General features: G+C 33.9%; 1 long non-coding RNA gene across 1 annotated transcript; it reads left to right on the plus strand.

The window, feature by feature from the left end:
- Window positions 1-212: 212 nt before the first annotated feature.
- LOC104234596 (uncharacterized) lies at window positions 213-3,466 on the plus strand. Its single transcript, XR_712991.2, has 3 exons — window positions 213-718; window positions 1,384-1,462; window positions 3,282-3,466. It is a non-coding gene; the product is annotated as an uncharacterized lncRNA (long non-coding RNA).
- The last annotated feature ends 14,594 nt before the right edge of the window (window positions 3,467-18,060 follow it).

The raw sequence follows: 18,060 nt of genomic DNA on the forward strand, positions 1-18,060 counted from the left end.
GACAAGTCTAGTCGCTACAGAATGTTCCATGATCAGCGGCGGCTTTTATGGAGTCGCTACTAGTACATGCCATTTTAGGTGAAAATTTTCGACTCCCGCGACAAACAAAAATTTGGGCCAAAAACCTTTAGTGACGACCCATTTGATCGCCACTAATCCAATTATGGAGCGACTAAGTCGCCGCTAGTGTCAGCATTTAAAAATAAAAAATTAATAAAGTAAATAAAAAATTCAAGGAATAAATAAAGAATCTTAGTTCAGTACAACCCAAAACCCTTATCTCCCCTGAAGCCTATCGTCTCCCTAAATCCAAATCCACATCCTCCTTGTTTCTCTAAAATTGAAGCCCGTCGTCTTCAAAATCACAACTGCTTCGTTTCTCCAAAACTGAAACCCAGTCGCCAGTCGGGGGAGATTTGTTTGAAACCCCATCACCAATGGAAGGTTTTGCCCAATTGAAGCTGAAATGGAAGGAGATATAGAACATAGTGTCCTCGATGATGGCGTCGTTAAGTTACCCTTTCTCTCTATCAGTATCAGCGCTTCTCTTCTCTTCTTTTTTTCTTGTGAAAAAGCCCTAATTAGCAATGGATTTAAAACCTTTTATTTTGTAAGGGATTGGATGAGACGAAGAAACGATTAAAGAAGATGGAATATGAATCTTCTGCTCTCCGTAAGATGCAAGCCAAAGTTGCGAAAGACATGAGTTCTGTTCAAGGTCCTCTTTTTACCTTTTTATCCTTGATTTCTGCTTGATATGTTACTTTTAGTGGGTGTATGTTTGATATTCTGGCAATTTTTGTAAAAAAAATTATGATCTTTGGGTTGTTGGATCTAAATAAGGATTTCTCTCTTTTGTGTTAAACCCCTAAAAAGTATGCCTACTGCACACCTTATTTGAAACTACTAAAATGTTACTTTAATTTGCATAGAGTTTACTATAGTAACTGATTAAAAGTATTACCAAAGATTTGATGAAGTTCATGAGCTTGTCGTCGGAAATAAAAGATCCAATTTTCAGTACAGAGTTTGTTGGTGGTTGTAATTTTTTCAGCCCCTCCTAGTTGACCTAATTAAATATCCTATTCTAGTCGATGAACACGGACAAAGAGAGGGGGCTAGAAATTTTTATTTTTATCTCCTTTCTGGAGTAGCTTAGTAGAATCATACGGACAAAAATTGGTGGAATTATATGGAGGATTCATACAGCAAAGCCAATCGTAAGTAGTTTGGGGTTGATACCTAATTGATTTGTTTGATTCTGTTTGGAGGATTAAATTAATTGCTATCTTCGTTTGCCAAAAACAAGGATAACAAATTTCATATTATATATGAATACACAAAGATTATTATTGATTATGAGTGGATCTGATTAATTGTCAGGAATTGGATGGGATGAAGAAACGATTAAAGGAAATGGAAGATGAAGTTGCTGCTCCCCGTGAGATCCAAGCCAAAGTTGGTAAGTTGTTGGGGATATTTATTTTCTTGTGTTGTAGTTTTCTGCTCTTCTTTTTAGTTCCTACCATTCCCTACATCATAATATGTAGTCCTTCCTTTTGTCTCAAACTAATTGTGCTAACTTGAGTTTGGTAGTTATTGTGAAATTTGATTGCAAAGCACTTGGTTTTATCTTTTAAAACTAGAAAATTTCCTCGTATGTAGAAACTATTAACGAGATATTACTACATTATAGTCTTTTATGGTCGAATTAAGCCGTAGAACCATGAAAGACTGCCGAACAAATTTATTATGCAGTCCAGTGAGCTTGTTGGACTTCAAGACCTTGTATGCGAAAAAAGAGCTCTGCCTTAATTATGCTTTGCGCGTGAAAGTTTCATAAAACTACTTTGCTGCAGATTAAGGTTCTGGTTCTAGGAGAAAATTGAAGCTGAAAATAAGTTTCTTAGTCTAACTAGAGCCATATTTCCCACTTTAAAGTTAATGGTGTAATTCGAGATAAGCATTGTGTAAAGGACAAAATTGCGAGTTGTATTTCCCTCTCAGGGCAAATGGATCGCAGTGTTGGCAGCTTGCGATTTAGTTGCTGTAGAGGACAAATTTGCGAGTTGTAGTTTCTGTTAATTCTCGTTTATTTATATGTTCCTTGTTTCCACTTCCTCCTAGAAGTCAGAGTTGCATAGTTAATCATTGAGATCCTTATTGACAAAAAAATATACAATTTGCATATTCTTTATTAACAAATAATGAGAACTAGGCACGTAATTGTAATACTTCTTTAATGATCCAATTGTAAGCTTGAAAAATCAAGAGTAAGATCTTGGCGTATGAGTTTGATGGCATTTGCTGAACACCTTCCACTGTAATATTTTTAATCTATCATTTTTTATGGTGAATGATTGATTGATACTCTGTTTATGCTGCACCTTACTATTGATTTCAATTGATCACATAGTATTTTGAAGGATTTGTGGATTGGCTTAGTCGAGTTTGAGGAAGTGTTGTAACTTGTTATTAAATTTTGTTTTATCAAAGTCTTTGTTGGTCAAATTGTCCCTTTGCTTAGTCAGTTAGGGAAGTGTGGATTACATTATTGTTGTTTATTTCTTTTTTCTCGGAGTTGATCGAATTACAACTAGTATAATTGATGTTTTTGCATATCTGTAACACATCATTGTTTATAGTTCATTTGAATTTAAGCTTCTTGCCCAGTGGGTGTAGGCAACTTTATGATTTATTTCTGCTATGAGTGTAAGAAAATAAAAAATAACTCTAGCTATCTGAAACTTTATTTCTTGCTGCATTTATTTTGTACATAGCTACTTCATGACATATTTTATACAACGACCTTTACGCAAGAGTACCTGAGCATTGAATGAGAGTGTGGTAACTTTACTTTTATGAAATTGATTATCTTAGAGTGTGTCGCATTGTCTAAGAGAAAGTTTAGAAAAATGCTTATGTGCTGAAGCTATGAAAAATCGTATAAATAGCATGCAACACACAAATGATAATACCTTACAAATTACACTAGTAATATGTCTGAATATGGACAACTTGTAGAAATCATTACCTTATTGTCGAGGAATACTATTTTTTTTTTATTTCTTTAAGTAATTTGATTAGGGTGGATCTGCTCATTGACTATATTATATAGAGATGTTAAATGTTTTATCATAAACTTTGCTTGGTCATAATGTCCTTCACATTCTTATTAAATGTGTTTCATAATCATTTACTCTAATGTTATCTCGGACACCTTCTAACATTAAATTATGAGAATTGTCAAAGTAATAATGTGTTTTTCCCCTTCATAACAGGAACAAGGCTCTCAAACTATCACAAATAGCATCGACCAAGAAGGAGTTTGAAGCGCTTGGTGTTTTATTTTCTAGTCATTATTATATGAGTACAATGACAATATGAACAATAAAGTATTGTATGGTATAGTTTTATATTAACTTTTTAGTAATGAAAGTATTTATAATATTTAGCTTGAGAAATATTTTTGGTGTTTGTTGAATAATGTGGATGCTTTCGGTGTTTTAGGCAATTGATAGAATTATATTTGTATATTAGTTCTAGAAAGTTAGGCCGCATTTGAAATCTATTACTTAGAATATTTGGCTATTATAATTTGAATGGAAAAGGAGTTTCACTGAACCTTGTGACAAACATTGTTTGTTTTTGTAGCGACTAAGATTGCCACTATACATCAGGATTGTGGTGATTAAAGATGAAACTAGAAGGTATACTGATTTATTGGCGACTGTAAGCTAAAGGTTATTCTTCAGCAACGACTTATGTAACATCTGTTTTTGGCACTCTTTTGTGGCATATTTATTTGCTTTTAGTGGCGGGTATAGTCACGACAATATGTAATCTTTTTGTGGCGACCTTAGTTGTTGCCACAAGTGACATTTAGTTACGGTTGTAGTTGCAGCAACCTAATGGTCGCCATTAAAGGTGTGAAGGAGTTTGAAGCGCTTGGTGCTTTATTTTCTAGTCATTATTATATGATTACAATGACAATATGAACAACAAAGTATTTGTATAATATAGTTTTTTATTAACGTTTTAGCAATGAAAGTATTTATAATATTTAGCTTGAAAAATATTTTTGGTGTTTGTTGAATAATGTGGATGCTTTCGGTGTTTTAGGCAATTGATAGAATTATATTTGTATATTAGTTCTAGAAAGTTAGGCCGCATTTAAAATCTATTACTTAGAATTTTTGGCTATTGTAATTTGAATGGAAAAGGAGTTTCAGTGGCGACTAAACCTTGTGACAAACACTGTTTGTTTTTGTAACGACTAAGATTGCCACTATACATCAGGATTGTGGCGATTAAAGATGCCACTAGAAGGTATACTGATTTATTGGCGATTGTAAGCTAAAGGTTATTCTTCAGCAACGACTTATGTAACATCTGTTTTTGGCAGACTCTTTTGTGGCATATTTATTTGCTTTTAGTGGCGGGTATAGTCGCGATAATATGTAATCTTTTTGTGGCGACCTCAATAATCGCCACAAGTGACATTTAGTTATGGTTGTAGTTGCAGCAACCTTATGGTCGCCACTAAGGTATTACAAATAGCATCGACCAAGAAGGAGTTTGAAGCGCTTGGTGTTTTATTTTCTAGTCATTATTATATGAGTACAATGACAATATGAACAATAAAGTATTGTATAGTATAGTTTTTTATTAACTTTTTAGTAATGAAAGTATTTATAATATTTAGCTTGAGAAATATTTTTGGTGTTTGTTGAATAATGTGGATGCTTTCAGTGTTTTAGGCAATTGATAGAATTATATTTGTATATTAGTTCTAGAAAGTTAGGCCGCATTTGGAATCTATTACTTAGAATTTTTGGCTATTGTAATTTGAATGGAAAAGGAGTTTCAGTGGCAACTGAACCTTATGAGAAACAGTGTTTGTTTTTTGTAGCGACTAAGATTGCCACTATACATCAGGATTGTGGCGATTAAAGATGCCACTAGAAGGTATACTGATTAATTGACGACTGTAAGCTAAAGGTTATTCTTCAGCAGCGACTTATGTAACATCTGTTTTTGGCACTCTTTTGTGGCATATTTATTTGCTTTTTGTGGCGGGTATAGTCGCGACAATATGTAATCTTTTTGTGGCGACCTCAATTGTCGCCACAAGTGACATTTAGTTATGGTTGTTGTTGCAACAACCTTATGGTCGCCATTAAATATATGAAGGAGTTTGAAGCGCTTGGTGTTTTATTTTCTAGTCATTATTATATGAGTACAATGACAATATGAACAATAAAGTATTGTATAGTATAATTTTTTATTAACTTTTTAGTAATGAAAGTATTTATAATATTTAGCTTGAGAAATATTTTTTGTTGAATAATGTGGATGCTTTCGGTGTTTTAGGCAATTGATAGAATTTTATTTGTATATTAGTTCTAGAAAGTTAGGCCGCATTTGAAATCTATTACTTAGAAATTTTGGCTATTGTAATTTGAATAGAAAAGGAGTTTCGGTGGCGACTGAACCTTTTGACAACCTCTGTTTTTTTTTGTAGCGACTAAGATTTCCACTATACATCAGGATTGTGGCAATTAAAGATACCACTAGAAGGTATACTGATTTATTGGCGACTCTAAGCTAAAGGTTATTCTTCAGCAGCGACTTATGTAAAATCTATTTTTGGCAGACTCTTTTGTGGCATATTTATTTAGTTTTAGTGGCGGGTATAGTCGCGACAATATGTAATCTTTTTGTGGCAACCTCAATTGTTGCCCCAAGTGACATTTAGTTACGATTGTAGTTACAGCAACCTTATGGTCGCCACTTAATGTATGAAGGATTTTGAAGCGCTTGGTGTTTTATTTTCTAGTCATTATTATATGAGTACAATGACAATATGAACAATAAAGTATTGTATAGTATAATTTTTTATTAACTTTTTAGTAATGAAAGTATTTATTATATTTAGCTTGAGAAATATTTTTTGTTGAATAATGTGGATGCTTTCGGTGTTTTAGGCAATTGATAGAATTATATTTGTATATTAGTTCTAGAAAGTTAGGCCACATTTGAAACCTATTACTTAGAATTTTTGGCTATTGTAATTTGAATGGAAAAGGAGTTTCAGTGGCGACTGAACCTTCTGACAAACACTGTTTGTTTTTGTAGCGACTAAGATTTCCACTATACATCAGGATTGTGGCGATTAAAGATGCCACTAGAAAGTATACTGATTTATTGGCGACTGTAAGCTAAAGATTATTCTTCAGCAACGACTTATGTAACATCTGTTTGTGGAGACTCTTTTGTGGCATATTTATTTGGTTTTAGTTGCGGGTATAGTCGCGACAATATGTAATCTTTTTGTGGCGACCTCAATTGTCGCCACTAGTGACATTTAGTTACGGTTGTAGTTGCAACAACCTTATGGTCGCCATTAAATGTATGAAGGAGTTTGAAGCGCTTGGTGTTTTATTTTCTAGTCATTATTATATGAGTACAATGACAATATGAACAATATAGTATTGTATTGTATAGTTTTTTATTAACTTTTTAGTAATGAAAGTATTTATAATATTTAGCTTGAGAAATATTTTTGGTAGTTGTTGAATAATGTGGATGCTTTCAGTGTTTTAGGCAATTGATTGAATTATATTTGTATATTAGTTATAGAAAGTTAGGCCGCATTTGAAATCTATTACTTAGAATTTTTGGCTATTGTAATATGAATGGAAAAGGAGTTTCAATGGCGACTGAACCTTGTGACAACCACTGTTTGTTTTTGTAGCGACTAAGATTTACACTATACATCAGGATTGTGGCGATTAAAGATGCCACTAGAAGGTAAACTGATTTATTGGCGACTGTAAGCTAAAGGTTATTCTTCAACAACGACTTATGTAACATCTGTTTTTGGCAGACTCTTTTGTTTCATATTTATTTTGTTTTAGTGGCAGGTGTAGTCGCGACAATATGTAATCTTTTTGTGGCGACCTCAATTGTCGCCACAAGTGACATTTAGTTACGGTTGTAGTTGCAGCAACCTTATGGTCCCCACTAAATGTATGAAGGAGTTTGAAGCGCTTGGTGTTTTATTTTCTAGTCATTATTATATTAGTACAATGACAATATGAACAATAAAGTATTGTATAGTATAGTTTTTATTATCTTTTTAGTAATGAAAGTATATGTAATATTTAGCTTGAGAAATATTTTTTGTTAAATAATGTGGATGCTTTCAGTGTTTTAGGCAATTGATAGAATTATTTAATTCTAGAAAGTTAGGCCGTATTTAAAATCTATTACTTAGAATTTTTGGCTATTGTAATTTGAATGGAAAAGGAGTTTCAGTGGCGACTAAACCTTGTGACAAACATTGTTTGTTTTTGTAGCGACTAAGATTTCCACTATACATCAGGATTGTGGTGATTAAAGATGCCACTAGAAGATATACTGATTTATTGGCGACTGTAAGCTAAAGGTCATTCTTCAGCAACGACTTATGTAACATCTGTTTTTGGGAGACTCTTTTGTGGCATATTTAATTGGTTTTAGTGGCGGGTATAGTCGCGACAATATGTAATCTTTTTGTGGCGACTTCAGTTGTCGCCACAAGTGACATTTAGTTACGATTGTAGTTGCAACAACCTTATGGTTGCCATTAAATGTATGAAGGAGTTTGAAGCGCTTGGTGTTTTATTTTCTAGTCATTATTATATGAGTACAATGACAATATGAACAATAAAGTATTGTATAATATAGTTTTTTATTTACTTTTTAGTAATTAAAGTATTTATAATATTTAGCTTGAGAAATATTTTTGGTGTTTGTTGAATAATATGTGGATGCTTTCGGTGTTTTAGGCAATTGATAGAATTTTATTTGTATATTAGTTCTAGAAAGTTAGGCCGCATTTGAAATCTCTTACTTAGAATTTTTGGCTATTGTAATTTGAATGGAAAAGGAGTTTCAGTGGCGACTGAACCTTGTGACAACCACTGTTTGTTTTTGTAGAGACTAAGATTTCCACTATACATCAGGATTGTGGCGATTAAAGATGCCACTAGAAGGTATACTGATTTATTGGCGATTGTAAGCTAAAGGTTATTCTTCAGCAGCGACTTATGTAACATCTATTTTTGGCAGACTCTTTTGTGGCATATTTATTTGCTTTTAGTGGCGGGTATAGTCGCGACAATTTGTAATCTTTTTGTGGCGACCTCAATTGTCACCACAAGGAACATTTAGTTACGGTTGTAATTGCAGCAACCTTATGGTCTCCACTAAATGTATGAAGGAGTTTGAAGCGCTTGGTGTTTTATTTTCTAATTATTATTATATGAGTACAATGACAATATAAAAAACAATAAAGTATTGTATAATATAGTTTTTTATTAACTTTTTAGTAATGAAAGTATTTATAATATTTAGCTTGAGAAATATTTTTGGTGTTTGTTGAATAATGTGGATGCTTTCGGTGTTTTAGGCAATTGATAGAATTTTATTTGTATTTTAGTTTTAGAAAGTTAGGCCGCATTTGAAATCTATTACTTAGAATTTTTGGCTATTGTAATTTGAATGGAAAAGGAGTTTCGGTGGCGACTGAACCTTGTGATAAACACTGTTTGTTTTTGTAGCGACTAAGATTTACACTATACATCAGGATTGTGGCGATTAAAGATGCCACTAGAAGGTATACTGATTTATTGGCGACTGTAAGCTAAAGGTTATTCTTCAGCAGCGACTTATGTAACATCTGTTTTTGGCAGACTCTTTTGTGGCATATTTATTTGGTTTTAGTGGCAGGTGTAGTCGCGACAATATGTAATCTTTTTGTGGCGACCTCAATTGTCGCCACAAGTGACGTTTAGTTACGGTTGTAGTTGCAGCAACCTTATGGTCACCACTAAATGTATGAAGGAGTTTGAAGCGCTTGGTGTTTTATTTTCTAGTCATTATTATATCAGTACAATGACAATATGAACAATAAAGTATTGTATAGTATAGTTTTTATTATCTTTTTAGTAATGAAAGTATTTATAATATTTAGCTTGAGAAATATTTTTGGCATTTGTTGAATAATATGGATGCTTTCAGTGTTTTAGGCAATTGATAGAATTATATTTGTATATTAGTTCTAGAAAGTTAGGCCGCATTTGAAATCTACTACTTAGAATTTTTGGCTATTGTAATATGAATGGAAAAGGAGTTTCAGTGGAGACTGAACCTTGTGACAAACACTGTTTGTTTTTGTAGAGACTAAGATTTCCACTATACATCAGGATTGTGGCGATTAAAGATGCCACTAGAAGGTATACTGATTTATTGGCGATTGTAAGCTAAAGGTTATTCTTCAGTAGCGACTTATGTAACATCTATTTTTGTCAGACTCTTTTGTGGCATATTTATTTGCTTTTAGTGGCGGGTATAGTCGCGACAATATGTAATCTTTTTGTGGCGACCTCAATTGTCGCCACAAGGAACATTTAGTTACGGTTGTAATTGCAGCAACCTTATGGTCGCCACTAAATGTATGAAGGAGTTTGAAGCGCTTGGTGTTTTATTTTCTAGTCATTATTATATCAGTACAATGACAATATAAAAAACAATAAAGTATTGTATAATATAGTTTTTTATTAACTTTTTAGTAATGAAAGTATTTATAATATTTAGCTTGAGAAATATTTTTGGCATTTGTTGAATAATGTGGATGCTTTCAGTGTTTTAGGCAATTGATAGAATTATATTTGTATATTAGTTCTAGAAAGTTAGGCCGCATTTGAAATCTATTACTTAGAATTTTTGGCTATTGTAATATGAATGGAAAAGGAGTTTCAGTGGCGACTGAACCTTGTGACAAACACTGTTTGTTTTTGTAGCGACTAAGATTTCCACTATACATCAGGATTGTGGTGATTAAAGATGCCACTAGAAGGTATACTGATTTATTGGCGACTGTAAGCTAAAGGTCATTCTTCAGCAGCGACTTATGTAACATCTATTTTTGGGAGACTCTTTTGTGGCATATTTATTTGGTTTTAGTGGCGGGTATAGTCGCGACAATATGTAATCTTTTTGTGGCGACCTCAATTGCCACCACAAGGAACATTTAGTTACGGTTGTAATTGCAGCAACTTTATGGTCGCCACTAAATGTATGAAGGAGTTTGAAGCACTTGGTGTTTTATTTTCTAGTCTTTATTATATGAGTACAATGGCAATATAAAAAACAATAAAGTATTGTATAATATAGTTTTTTATTAACTTTTTAGTAATGAAAGTATTTATAATATTTAGCTTGAGAAATATTTTTGGTGTTTGTTGAATAATGTGGATGCTTTCGGTGTTTTAGGCAATTGATAGAATTTTATTTGTATTTTAGTTTTAGAAAGTTAGGCCGCATTTGAAATCTATTACTTAGAATTTTTGGCTATTGTAAGTTGAATGGAAAAGGAGTTTCGGTGGCAACTGAACCTTGTGAGAAACACTGTTTGTTTTTTGTAGCGACTAAGATTTCCACTATACATCAGGATTGTGGCGATTAAAGATGCCACTAGAAGGTATACTGATTTATTGGCGATTGTAAGCTAAAGGTTATTCTTCAGCAGCGACTTATGTAACATCTATTTTTGGCAGACTCTTTTGTGGCATATTTATTTGCTTTTAGTGGCGGGTATAGTCGCGACAATTTGTAATCTTTTTGTGGCGACCTCAATTGTCACCACAAGGAACATTTAGTTACGGTTGTAATTGCAGCAACCTTTTGGTCGCCACTAAATGTATGAAGGAGTTTGAAGCGCTTGGTGTTTTATTTTCTAATTATTATTATATGAGTACAATGACAATATAAAAAACAATAAAGTATTGTATAATATAGTTTTTTATTAACTTTTTAGTAATGAAAGTATTTATAATATTTAGCTTGAGAAATATTTTTGGTGTTTGTTGAATAATATGGATGCTTTCGGTGTTTTAGGCAATTGATAGAATTTTATTTGTATATTAGTTTTAGAAAGTTAGGCCGCATTTGAAATCTATTATTTAGAATTTTTGGCTATTGTAATTTGAATGGAAAAGGAGTTTCGGTGGCGACTGAACCTTGTGATAAACACTGTTTGTTTTTGTAGCGACTAAGATTTACACTATACATCAGGATTGTGGCGATTAAAGATGCCACTAGAAGGTATACTGATTTATTGGCGACTGTAAGCTAAAGGTTATTCTTCAGCAGCGACTTATGTAACATCTGTTTTTGGCAGACTCTTTTGTGGCATATTTATTTGGTTTTAGTGGCAGGTGTAGTCGCGACAATATGTAATCTTTTTGTGGCGACCTCAATTGTCGCCACAAGTGACGTTTAGTTACGGTTGTAGTTGCAGCAACCTTATGGTCACCACTAAATGTATGAAGGAGTTTGAAGCGCTTGGTGTTTTATTTTCTAGTCATTATTATATCAGTACAATGACAATATGAACAATAAAGTATTGTATAGTATAGTTTTTATTATCTTTTTAGTAATGAAAGTATTTATAATATTTAGCTTGAGAAATATTTTTGGCATTTGTTGAATAATATGGATGCTTTCAGTGTTTTAGGCAATTGATAGAATTATATTTGTATATTAGTTCTAGAAAGTTAGGCCGCATTTGAAATCTACTACTTAGAATTTTTGGCTATTGTAATATGAATGGAAAAGGAGTTTCAGTGGAGACTGAACCTTGTGACAAACACTGTTTGTTTTTGTAGAGACTAAGATTTCCACTATACATCAGGATTGTGGCGATTAAAGATGCCACTAGAAGGTATACTGATTTATTGGCGATTGTAAGCTAAAGGTTATTCTTCAGTAGCGACTTATGTAACATCTATTTTTGTCAGACTCTTTTGTGGCATATTTATTTGCTTTTAGTGGCGGGTATAGTCGCGACAATATGTAATCTTTTTGTGGCGACCTCAATTGTCGCCACAAGGAACATTTAGTTACGGTTGTAATTGCAGCAACCTTATGGTCGCCACTAAATGTATGAAGGAGTTTGAAGCGCTTGGTGTTTTATTTTCTAGTCATTATTATATCAGTACAATGACAATATAAAAAACAATAAAGTATTGTATAATATAGTTTTTTATTAACTTTTTAGTAATGAAAGTATTTATAATATTTAGCTTGAGAAATATTTTTGGCATTTGTTGAATAATGTGGATGCTTTCAGTGTTTTAGGCAATTGATAGAATTATATTTGTATATTAGTTCTAGAAAGTTAGGCCGCATTTGAAATCTATTACTTAGAATTTTTGGCTATTGTAATATGAATGGAAAAGGAGTTTCAGTGGCGACTGAACCTTGTGACAAACACTGTTTGTTTTTGTAGCGACTAAGATTTCCACTATACATCAGGATTGTGGTGATTAAAGATGCCACTAGAAGGTATACTGATTTATTGGCGACTGTAAGCTAAAGGTCATTCTTCAGCAGCGACTTATGTAACATCTATTTTTGGGAAACTCTTTTGTGGCATATTTATTTGGTTTTAGTGGCGGGTATAGTCGCGACAATATGTAATCTTTTTGTGGCGACCTCAATTGCCACCACAAGGAACATTTAGTTACGGTTGTAATTGCAGCAACTTTATGGTCGCCACTAAATGTATGAAGGAGTTTGAAGCACTTGGTGTTTTATTTTCTAGTCTTTATTATATGAGTACAATGGCAATATAAAAAACAATAAAGTATTGTATAATATAGTTTTTTATTAACTTTTTAGTAATGAAAGTATTTATAATATTTAGCTTGAGAAATATTTTTGGTGTTTGTTGAATAATGTGGATGCTTTCGGTGTTTTAGGCAATTGATAGAATTTTATTTGTATTTTAGTTTTAGAAAGTTAGGCCGCATTTGAAATCTATTACTTAGAATTTTTGGCTATTGTAAGTTGAATGGAAAAGGAGTTTCGGTGGCAACTGAACCTTGTGAGAAACACTGTTTGTTTTTTGTAGCGACTAAGATTTCCACTATACATCAGGATTGTGGCGATTAAAGATGCCACTAGAAGGTATACTGATTTATTGGCGACTGTAAGCTAAAGGTTATTTTTCAGCAGTGACTTATATAACATCTGTTTTTGGCAGACTCTTTTGTGGCATATTTATTTGGTTTTAGTGGCGGGTATAGTCGCGACAACATGTAATCTTTTTGTGGCGACCTCAATTTTCGTCACAAGTGACATTTAGTTAGGGTTGTAGTTGCAGCAACCTTTTGGTCGCCACTAAATGTATGAAGGAGTTTGAAGCGCTTGGTGTTTTATTTTTTAGTCATTATTATATAAGTACAATGACAATATGAACAATAAAGTATTGTATAATATAGTTTTTTATTAACTTTTTAGTAATGAAAGTATTTATAATATTTAGCTTGAGAAATATTTTTGGTGTTTGTTGAATAATATGTGGATGCTTTCGGTGTTTTAGGCAATTGATAGAATTTTATTTGTATATTAGTTCTAGAAAGTTAGGCCGCATTTGTAATATCTTACTTAGAATTTTTGGCTATTGTAATTTGAATGGAAAAAAAGTTTCAGTGGCGACTGAACCTTGTGACAACCACTGTTTGTTTTTGTAGAGACTAAGATTTCCAATATACATCAGGATTGTGGCGATTAAAGATGCCACTAGAAGGTATACTGATTTATTGGCGACTGTAAGCTAAAGGTTATTCTTCAGCAGCGACTTATGTAACAACTATTTTTGGCAGACTCTTTTGTGGCATATTTATTTGCTTTTAGTGGCAGGTATAGTCGCGACAATATGTAATCTTTTTGTGGCGACCTCAATTGTCGGCACAAGGAACATTTAGTTACGGTTGTAATTGCAGCAACCTTATGGTCGCCACTAAATGTATGAAGGAATTTGAAGCACTTGGTGTTTTATTTTCTAGTCATTATTATATGAGTACAATGACAAAAAAAAAACAATAAAGTATTGTATAATATAGTTTTTTATTAACTTTTTAGTAATGAAAGTATTTATAATATTTAGCTTGAGAAATATTTTTGGTGTTTGTTGAATAATGTGGATGCTTTCGGTGTTTTAGGCAATTGATAGAATTTTATTGGTATATTAGTTTTAGAAAGTTAGGCCGCATTTGAAATCTATTACTTAGAATTTTTGGCTATTGTAAGTTGAATGGAAAAGGAGTTTCGGTGGCGACTGAACCTTGTGAGAAACACTGTTTGTTTTTTGTAGCGACTAAGATTTCCACTATACATCAGGATTGTGGCGATTAAAGATGCCACTAGAAGGTATACTGATTTATTGGCGACTGTAAGCTAAATGTTATTTTTCAGCAGTGACTTATATAACATCTGTTTTTGGCAGACTCTTTTGTGGCATATTTATTTGGTTTTAGTGGCGGGTATAGTCGCGACAACATGTAATCTTTTTGTGGCGACCTCAATTTTCGTCACAAGTGACATTTAGTTAGGGTTGTAGTTGCAGCAACCTTATGGTCGCCACTAAATGTATGAAGGAGTTTGAAGCGCTTGGTGTTTTATTTTCTAGTCATTATTATATGAGTACAATGACAATATGAACAATAAAGTATTGTATAATATAGTTTTTTATTAACTTTTTAGTAATGAAAGTATTTATAATATTTAGCTTGAGAAATATTTTTGGTGTTTGTTGAATAATATGTGGATGCTTTCGGTGTTTTAGGCAATTGATAGAATTTTATTTGTATATTAGTTCTAGAAAGTTAGGCCGCATTTGTAATATCTTACTTAGAATTTTTGGCTATTGTAATTTGAATGGAAAAAAAGTTTCAGTGGCGACTGAACCTTGTGACAACCACTGTTTGTTTTTGTAGAGACTAAGATTTCCACTATACATCAGGATTGTGGCGATTAAAGATTCCACTAGAAGGTATACTGATTTATTGGCGACTGTAAGCTAAAGGTTATTCTTCAGCAGCGACTTATGTAACAACTATTTTTGGCAGACTCTTTTGTGGCATATTTATTTGCTTTTAGTGGCAGGTATAGTCGCGACAATATGTAATCTTTTTGTGGCGACCTCAATTGTCGGCACAAGGAACATTTAGTTACGGTTGTAATTGCAGCAACCTTATGGTCGCCACTAAATGTATGAAGGAGTTTGAAGCACTTGGTGTTTTATTTTCTAGTCATTATTATATGAGTACAATGACAAAAAAAACAATAAAGTATTGTATAATATAGTTTTTTATTAACTTTTTAGTAATGAAAGTATTTATAATATTTAGCTTGAGAAATATTTTTGGTGTTTGTTGAATAATGTGGATGCTTTCGGTGTTTTAGGCAATTGATAGAATTTTATTGGTATATTAGTTTTAGAAAGTTAGGCCGCATTTGAAATCTATTACTTAGAATTTTTGGCTATTGTAAGTTGAATGGAAAAGGAGTTTCGGTGGCGACTGAACCTTGTGAGAAACAGTGTTTGTTTTTTGTAGCGACTAAGATTTCCACTATACATCAGGATTGTGGCGATTAAAGATGCCACTAGAAGGTATACTGATTTATTGGCGACTGTAAGCTAAAGGTTATTCTTCAGCAGTGACTTATATAACATCTGTTTTTGGCAGAATCTTTTGTGGCATATTTATTTTGTTTTAGTGGCGGGTATAGTCGCGACAACATGTAATCTTTTTGTGGCGACCTCAATTTTCGCCACAAGTGACATTTAGTTACGGTTGTAGTTGCAGCAACCTTATGGTCGCCACTAAATGTATGAAGGAGTTTGAAGCGCTTGGTATTTTATTTTCTAGTCATTATTATATGAGTACAATGACAATATGAACAACAAAGTATTGTATAGTATAGTTTTTTATTAACTTTTTAGTAATGAAAGTATTTATAATATTTATCTTGAAAAATATTTTTGGTGTTTGTTGAATAATGTGGATGCTTTCGGTGTTTTAGGCAATTGATAGAATTATATTTGTATATTAGTTCTAGTAAGTTAGGCCGCATTTAAAATCTATTACTTAGAATTTTTGGCTAATGTAATTTGAATGGAAAAGGATTTTCAGTTGCGACTGAATGTTGTGACAAACACTGTTTGTTTTTGTAGCGACTAAGATTGCCACTATATATCAGGATTGTGGCGATTAAAGATTCCATTAGAAGGTGTACTGATTTATTGGCGACTGTAAGCTACATGTTATTCTTCAGCTGCGACTTATGTAACATCTGTTTTTGGCAGAATCTTTTGTGGCATATTTGTTTGCTTTTAGTGGCGTGTATAGTTGCGATAAAATGTAATCTTTTTGTGGTGACCTCAATTGTCGCCACTAGTGACATTTAGTTATTGTTGTAGTTGGAGCAACCTTTATGGTCGCCACTAAAGGTTTTTTGTGGCGACTTTTGGAGCTTTTGTAGCGATTATAGTCGCCACATTAAGGTAGGTTTCTTGTAGTACTCGGTCTTCTTTGTTTAAGCGCATCAGAGAGCGGCAGTATGATGACCCTCATTTGCTTGTCCTTAAGGACAAAGTGCGGCACGGTAATGCCAAGCAGGTTACGGTTAGAGATGATGGAGTTTTGAGGATGCAGGTTCGTATTTGTGTGCCTAATGTGGATGGGATTCGTGAGTTAATCCTGGAGGAGGCCCACAGTTCCCGGTATTCAATTCATTCGGGCACCACCAAGATGTGTCAGGACTTGCGGCAACATTATTGATGGAGGAGGATGAAGAAGGATATAGATTCCTGAGTGGAAGTGGGAGCGTATCACTATGTATTTCATTGTTGGACTCCTACAGACTCGGAGGAAGTTTGATGAAGTTTGGGTTATTGTGGACTGACCAAGTCAGTGCATTTCATTCCAGTGGCAGTTACCTATTCTTCAGAGCGGTTAGCAGAGATTTATATTTGCGAGATCGTTCGTCTTCACGGTGTGCCTATGTCTATCATTTCTGATCGAGGTACGTAATTTACCTCGCACTTCTGGAGGGCAGTACAACGTGAGTTGGGTACACGGGTTGATTTGAGCATAACATTTCATCCTTAGACAAACGGACAGTCCGAGCATACTATTCAGATCTTAGAGGATATGCTTCGCACATATGTTATAGACTTTGGAGGATCGTGGGATTAGTTTTTTTCGCTAGCAGAGTTTCCCTGCAATAACATCTATCAGTCGAGCATCCATATGACTCCCTATGAGGCATTGTATGGTAGACGGTGTCGGTTGCCAATGGGATGGTTTTAGCCGAGGGAGGCTCGGTTATTGGGTACAAATTTGGTACAGAATGCCTTGGATAAGGTTAAGATCATTCAAGATAGACTTTGCACAACTCAGTCCAGGCAGAAGAGTTATGCCGACCGTAGGGTTCGTGATGTGGCATTCATTGTCGGAGAAAGAGTGTTGCTTCGGGTATCACCCATGAAGGGTGTAACGAGGTTTGGAAAGAAGGTCAAGTTGAGCCCTAGGTACATCGGGCCTTTTGAGATCCTTGAGTGAGTGGGAGAGATGGCCTACAGACTTGCCTTACCACAAGGCTTATCAGCGGTACATCTAGTGTTTCATGTGTCCATGCTTCAGAAATATCACGTCGATCTATCCCACGTGTTAGATTTCAGCACCGTCTAGTTGGACAAGGATTTGACCTACGAGGAGGAGATGATAGTTATTCTAGACCGGCAGGTTCGTCAGTTGAGGTCGAAGAGTTATCCTTCAGTTTGAGTGCAGTGGAGAGGTCAGCCTGTTGAGGTAGCTACCTGGGAGTCCCCGTCCGATATACGGAGCAGATACCCCATCTATTCACCAGCTTAGGTACTTTTCTATGTCCGTTCAAGGACGAACGATTGTTTTAGAGGTGGATAATATGATGACCCAATAGGTCATCTTATGTTTTAGAACTTGATTCTATGTCCCGAGGACTTTAAAACCTCATTTTATTCCTCCTCGATTGCGTGCGCAGTCCGCGTATTTTCGGAAAGCTTTTATGTTGAAAGTTGATAAAAATAAGAAATTTTGCTTAAAACCTCATTTGGTTTGACTTCTGTCAATATTTTTGGTAAACGAACCCGGACTCATACTTTGACAGTCCCAGTGGGTCTGT

This window comes from Nicotiana sylvestris, chromosome 1 (genome assembly GCF_000393655.2).
Source record: "Nicotiana sylvestris chromosome 1, ASM39365v2, whole genome shotgun sequence".
Classification (NCBI taxonomy): Eukaryota; Viridiplantae; Streptophyta; class Magnoliopsida; order Solanales; family Solanaceae; genus Nicotiana; species Nicotiana sylvestris.